The 7,541-nt window shown below is 40.0% G+C and overlaps 1 long non-coding RNA gene across 1 annotated transcript; it reads right to left on the reverse strand.

Annotated features, from left to right (window-relative positions):
- Positions 1-982: 982 nt before the first annotated feature.
- Positions 983-4,414, reverse strand: LOC309704484. Its single transcript, XR_014276267.1, has 3 exons — positions 4,139-4,414; positions 1,698-2,707; positions 983-1,024 (listed from the first exon to the last, which is right to left on the reverse strand). It is a non-coding gene; the product is annotated as an uncharacterized lncRNA (long non-coding RNA).
- Between the last annotated feature and the right edge of the window lie 3,127 nt (positions 4,415-7,541).

A 7,541-nucleotide genomic window follows, 5' to 3' on the forward strand; every position in this document is an offset into this window, starting at 1 on the left:
CTTACAACTAACAGAAGTGAAATACATTAATAATTAAGTGATGGACCTTCATATGGGTAAATGATTATAATAGCTTTGCTTTAATATAATTGCACTAAAAGCTCCCCAAAAGGCATAACGACTTTAAATATTAACAATGATACGTTTATAGAAACATGCTGTTGTCAAGACCTAGAATTGTTAATGCTACTATGGTTTGCTGAAACATACCACAGATAACCCGGGCACTTAGCATATCATATGCTGGTGCCTGGGTTTCCAGCCATGAATATTAAGAGTAAAGGTTGATACAGAAAACAATGAGCAGGGAGCTGGTCAGTTTATATTTTATATACTATGCACATGTCTGGCAACAAAACACAAAAATTTATATTGCAATTTACTGGTAGGCAGGTTTACACCACTTATGATTCAATCAAAAATATAACATTTGTAAATGCAGTTTAATGTATGGCCTTTTAAAAGGATTGACATGTGTTTCATAACTGATTGATAATATCACAATATTCAGCTTTTTCAAGTAATATATAAACATTTCTGTTTAATGGTAGTGTGAATGTAGAAAAACATTTTTCATTTAATGCAGTGCAGAAATACCTGCATAAAAGGTACCTGTAAGACATGGCACCTACTATCAAATCACGTTATGAGGATTAAAGAGAAATATTTTGTATTTATTTGTACATTTACACACTGAAGTTCCTTAAATACTTTGCAGTATTTCTTCTCTTAACCTAATATACAGATCGCAGCACCAAGTGGATCTCCTGGGGCATCCCATTCATTTTCTACCATAAGCAGACAACACAGTTCAAAGACTGTTTCATCACAGGGGTGTTGACCTTTTGGGCTACAGCTCTTCCCATACACAAAGTGATATCCTCCATAGAAATAGGCTTCAGTCTATCCTCAGCACTGTGCAGCTCTGGAAATGAGCACATTACTACTGGTCGACCCGATGCTGCACTACCACTTGGCCGGATTTGTGCGAGTTCCATGTGTTCACAACTTCATCAAGTTCATCCTACATGAAAAACAACACAATATAAGTACCGGTATATGAAACAGACCATGTACCAGTAGATTTAGCCAAAGTTGAGGCTTATTAACTCATTAATCAACAGACATAGAAACTGACCTCTAATTAATGTAAAACCAAGCAGCAACAACAAAAGAGCACTTTCACTAAACAGCACATGGACACAGAATGGTGCTGCATGATTCTGCTGTTGAATAGATAGCCCAACACTTTATACTCAGTGTGCAATGATTCTACAATAAATTTTCAATAGAGAATTAACCAAATGATAGGATTGCTTTCTGAAACCGTGCCCAAAGGACCACTAGGTAACAGACTCCATAGTAATTTAAACCATGTGGCAATAAAAAAAAAATGCTCCATGCACCTGTGCTGAGAAAGGTGCAGTTACTTCCACTGATAACATGAATACAATTCCATCAAAGTATTAAAATGGAATCCCAAAAAGTTGATTCTGTTCATCTGGATGTAGCGTTTTCAGTGTGAGAAATGTTCTGTCAAAAAACATTCCTTACCTGGCTGATTGAGCATGCATCAAGACATATTAAAATGGAAATAAAATTCATATTTAATTTAAAGAAAAAAAAATGTTCTAACCATATTTATATTTTCTATTTATGCAGCTAAGACATTACATAGCATGAGCACATGCTTTTACCTGAATAAGATTGAGAAAGCAGAATTGGATAAGACTTTTGTCCAAAAAATCCCCTGTGAAGTGGCCATCATCCTGAAAAGTTTGAAATAAGTTCATCCAAAATTGTGCACTCTGTTTGCGTAGGGTAGCCCACCATCCTTCTATACGTTGGTTGGCCGTACTTCTTCCGTAAAGGAAACTTTTCTCACCTGCAAAACTGTCTGTGTGGTTTCTCCGTAAAAACATCTGCATTTGTTCGACACAACCATTTTCGGTACCTCGGTCAGCACGTAACCTTTCTGGACATCCACTGATGCATGAAACTGTTTTCAGAAAATAACTTGCAATCAATTTAGGGTCACTGTTTGTAGTATAAGCCTCCATCCATAAAACATAGCGGCTAAAACCATCTATGCAGCCACTGATAGCAATACCATATGGTTTCAACTTGTCATAGCCATCCATGTGCCAGAGAGCATTTGGCCCTCTGCAGCTGTACTGTCGTCTTCTCAACCGTCGAGCTCGTCTCAGTTCCACACCTTGAGGGTCAAGCAATTTGATTATGCATCTTACAGTATCTTGTGACACCACAAATCCATGTTGAATTGCACGTAGATGTAGCCAACGATAACCTTGCATCTGTCCATTTGTCATGATCTCTTGTTGGACAAAGGCTAGCACTTCCTCCAAGTTTGATTGATTCTTCCTTCTAAAAAGCCCAAGTCTTTTACAAATTCTCTTTAGAGTTCGAACACTTATAATTGTCTGATGACTATGTGCTAAAATTTAAAGTATTTCTTTGTTACTGAAAGAAAGTCTGAAATACAGTCGTATTAAGTCATCCAAATCTGACATGTCAGCCACTGTTTCTCTCACTTTGAGAGGTGAACTTTTTGCAGAAGTCCTAGTTTTCTTTTTGACAGTGGTTGCTTGCTTTTGCAGAAATTGAAGACGGCAATTCGGTCTCCGTACGAGGGAATGTAGTTTGCCAAAGTTGCGTCATCCATCAGCGCTATGACGTCACAGTCAATCTGCACACAGGAAGAAAGAAAAGACAGTCATTTTCTGCAACATTTATGCTGCAAAGCAATATTACAGTTAAGCCTCTTAGGTCACCGCTAATGCCAGTAGGAGAGTATTGACTGTAGTTATCAGAAAAGCTATCTATTTTATGCAGGGCGAAACACAATAATGAAAGAAGCAAACTAAGGCATAGCCTTTCAGTAAATAATAAATCCTCTTCTGTATTTAAAAAAAAGCGGGACTTGATTGGTTATGATGTAGGTAGTACGTCTTCTAAGGATGTTCTACGACACTGTGGTGGCGTCTGCTGTCTTTTATGTTGTGGTCTGCTGGAGTGGTGGAATGGCAGAGAGGGACAGGGGGAAACTTAACAAACTGGTCGGGAGGGCCAGCTTTAGCGGTCTGCTAAAGTCCACTGAGCAGACTGGGGAGGAGAGGATGTTGTCTAAGCTAACATCCACCATGGACAACACCTCCACGCTCTCTGCATGAGACTGTACGACCACTGAGCAGCTCGATCAGCAGTAGACTTTTGTGTACACGCTTGTGTACATAGCTCTGTACATTTTTATCTGTACATATGAATGTTACTTATGTATGTAAGACTATAACGCAGAGTCATAAATACACAGTCCATTTAGTCATTTAAGCAAAGGTATTACACATAGAACACAAAGTAACATTGTAAATCAGTCTTTGGCACAATATCGGGATTATTTCGTTATTTATTTTTGTGTTTATGCGAACAATATGCCTGATTTGCGACTTTCTGCACTTCTATTGGTTGTGCGAACAAACGTCACGTCACTCCGAGGTCAAAGTTCAACCCGGCAGCGCTCCTCAGCCAGCACTTTTATATATAGGAGAAAGATGATGTCATTCTGACATTATAAACAGTTTGCTCATTTCTTCCGACACTGTACCACTAACGTATACACAGTTACATGCACTACATTAGTTTGTGTTAGCTAACATGTTGTGAGGGGATCGTCAGTCGGCCACCGTCAGAACAACAACCGGGGCTGTGTCGGTGGCTGTGTATGAACGCCACCCATTTTTCTGAGTGAAATATCCGCATAAACATTCATTACAGCTTCTCTCCTCCGCTGTACTAAGTGTAACTTACTTGTACACATCAAATATATCAGTGATATTGGCAGGCGGCTAGCATCTGTAACACAGCTCCGCTTAACTGCCTTGAAAAACTCTGAAATAGTAGAACAATAAAATAAAATGCAACGAACCCATCTGGGATGATCCTGCGATCAACAACAGTTAAAACGTCAATTCACCTAGTATACTGTAACATCGTGAAACACGTTCATTCCTATATAACATTATAAGCTAACAAGCATGCTAACAGCTAACCGTAACTGTACCGTAACTGTTTTCCTGTAAAAATAGGAGACACCAAACTATTTCTCTTTTTTGTTACTCACCTTCTGCTCTTCCATTAATAAAATAGCATCTTCGGGGACCCCTCGGCCACGCAAAAAGTCACTTATATCCACCATATTTAGTGAATTAGTTCTCCACCTGCCAAACTGGACACATCGCTGTCACCGAAGCTGGAAGCCTGCAGGTGCCCACCTCAAAATTCTGAGATTAAAGTCAGAATTCTGACTTTAATCTCAGAATTCTGAGAATAAAGTCAGAATTCTGAGAAAAAAGTCAGAATTCTGAGATTAAAGTCAGAATTCTGAGAAAAAAGTCAGAATTCTGAGAATAAAGTCAGAATTCTGAGAAAAAAGTCAGAATTCTGACTTTATTCTCAGAATTCTGTGATTAAAGTTAGAATTCTGAGAAAAAAGTCAGAATTCTGAGAATAAAGTCAGAATTCTGAGATTAAAGTCAGAATTCTTTTTTTTTTTTTTCCTGTGGCCCTAATCCTCTTCCGTACGTACTCGCCTCCTAGTGGCGGGGAAGGAAATTACACATCCAACTTTATTCATCAGCAGAACCAGTGACGGTCCGATACTGTTTGGTGCCCTGGGCGAACACTTCTGGCGCCCCACACACATAAAACATATGAAGGATTGTACATTAACATAAAACTGTTGTCGGGACCATACAGAATTTCACCAGAGAAACATAAACACACACACACATATGAAGAGAGAGAGAGAGTATGCATAGTATACAAACAGTTACCAAACAGCCATCATAATTCACCATACAATGAGAACGGGACGAATCAACAATTGACACTGACTAATTAATTTTAAAATCTGTAACACAATGTATCTTTGGCTCGTTTCTCCTCCTCTTCTTTTCTCTTTTTTCTAAACTGAGGACCTGATTGCTTTGAACTTTTCTTGTCCATCTTCCATTGGTTTTAATTTTGCACTCCAGTACAAACACCCATCCCCCAATCCGAGGATCACCACAACATAACCTAATAGACCTACACCTTAGTTCACAGATTTGCTTTGTCTAGGGTTTATTTCTGGGATTTCGCACAACCCAGGATTCAAATCATGAATACATAATGGGCTTGGATTGACAATATTATGAATGAAATGTGCTCTATTTGGAAGCAGCCACCCCCTCCCCTTTCGACGGGTTGTGTGTGACACTTTAAATCATCAAACTGTAAATTATAAATTTTAAATTGTTATTGATCCCTTTACCCCTAAAGTCTATATTTCTTTTCTTACTCTTCTTATATTTATTGTTTGTTTACTTGCACTGCTGTAACTGGAGCCTCGTTGTCTCGTCTCTTGATATACTGTACTGTATATAGCGGAGATGACAATAAAGTTTACTTTGACTTCAGCAGCGAGCAGGCGCACTGAGGGCTCTCGCGTTCACTTTATAGAATTTCGAAAAAACATTGGTGCAAATTATAAGTCTGTATCATAATGTCTGGTATTTTTGTGTTTGTTGGTTTGTTTTTATCTTGTTTTATTTTGCGAGTTGGTTATTAGATGCTGCTCCAGCCAGCCAGAGACTCCCCTGCTGCCCCGCCCTCTCCTCCCTGTGCCGCAAGCAGCAGACGCACCTCGCAAACGTAGGGTGATAGAAAACCGATCTGTGCCTAACATGATGTCAGGGCAGCATGAGTAGCTACGAGCAATTTTTTAAATTTTGTTTTTACCGATGCCCGTGATGCCGCCTCCCAGCACGATGCCGCCCCGGGCAACCGCCTGTGTCGCCCGTATCAAAAAGCGCTACTGAGCAGAACTCACAAATCTGATGTGGATTACATTTCACAATGAGCTCACCCGAAACTCTGGCTGATTGTGACCCACACCCATTTTCACACCTCAGCTCATGTGATTAGGTAGAGGATCATAACTCTGAAACTTCTGTCGGTGCTGTGCTTTTTGGAAATCGAATTTCCCAGAGGAACCCACCCGAGGGATTAATAAAGTTCTATCTAATCTAATCTAATCTAATCAGGGGGTCCTTTGTCCCTCTTTGGGGGAAACTCCCATTAGGTTTAAATCTGGGACTCTCCACCATTTGACCTTAGAACTGAAGAAGCTTCTTAGATGAGAGGTGAAACATCTTCAAGCAACTTATACAAGTCCAGACGCTTTTCTTTCCAAGCTCCTCAGACTACGATGACCTGGATGACTGAGAACCTTCACAGACGATGTGTTACAAAGTTTGACTGGCCTCAACATTAAATAATAAGTTAGAAAGAGAGGTCAGATGTAGTTTTGAACTGGGTATATGACTGCATGCGTTCAGTTAGCCTTCTCAACATTATTAATACTGATTAAATTGGTTGTACAAACCACTCCTGTTCTGTGTCAGGCAGTATAGATTAGATTAGTGTAGATAAATGACGGGGGTTGCATCAGGAAGAGCCTAAAATCTGGTGCTGTTGACCAGCACAGTGCAAACTATGCTACTGCAGTGTAAAGACAAAAGAAGAGAAAAGGCCTGTTTGGAGGCAGTGAGAGAGAAGGAAAGTTATTAGATAAACCTGCCAGACAGCAGGAAAAGCCGATGTAGTGAAGGAGGACACGCAGTGTGCTGGTGTGACAGAAGAGAATGGTAGGGATAAATGATACCTAAAGGTGTAACCTAAAGGGAAAAGGTGAAAGAAGAAGAAAACAAAGAAGCAGAAATAGAAGAGAAAATGCATATACAAATTAGCAAGAGGTGCAATGATACATCCCCCAAAACAGGAATGGCCTGACATTTTTCCATCCTCATCTTTTCTGACTGTTTTTTTCTTTCACTCGTTTTTCATGTGGCTAGGGTCAGTGTCACTACTTGTAGCATCAGGTGATACCTGGACCCTACTAAGGTTGCAAATTCTCTGGGATGGCACATTAATATTTGCTATTGTCAGTTGGTTTGCTGTGTCTCCCAGCACAGCCTCCAGAGCATGGAGGAGATTCCAGGAGACGGGCAGTTACTCATGGTGGAACAGGATGAGCAATGTCAGAACGGTGTGAAAATTTTCTGACTCAATGATCAGAACAGACTTCACAAGGGTGGTCCAATGGCCTCTAGTGGGTCTTGTGCTGACTGTGGAGCCTGAATGGCATTTGCCATAGAATATCAGAATTGTCATGTTTGTCATTGGTCAATGATGCGGCATATTTATGGAGGCTAGGCAACGACACCCTGACTGCTAATGGATATTGGGATGAAATCATTGAACCAATTGAAGGCCATATGTGGGTACCGTCCAAGAGCAGATCCTCAAGGACACCATCTGTCGTCACATTAGGAATGTGCCCTGACATTGTCAGGAATGCATTACAGTACGTTGGGGCCATACAAACTATTGAGCAACATTTTTGGTTGCTGAAATGGAATTTCAATAAAATGGGCCAGGCATTTTTCTCTTTGATTTCAGGGTTGTCTTTGAATTCAACTCTT

This window comes from Aulonocara stuartgranti (assembly GCF_965226115.1).
Source record: "Aulonocara stuartgranti genome assembly, chromosome: 4".
Lineage (NCBI taxonomy): Eukaryota > Metazoa > Chordata > Actinopteri > Cichliformes > Cichlidae > Aulonocara > Aulonocara stuartgranti.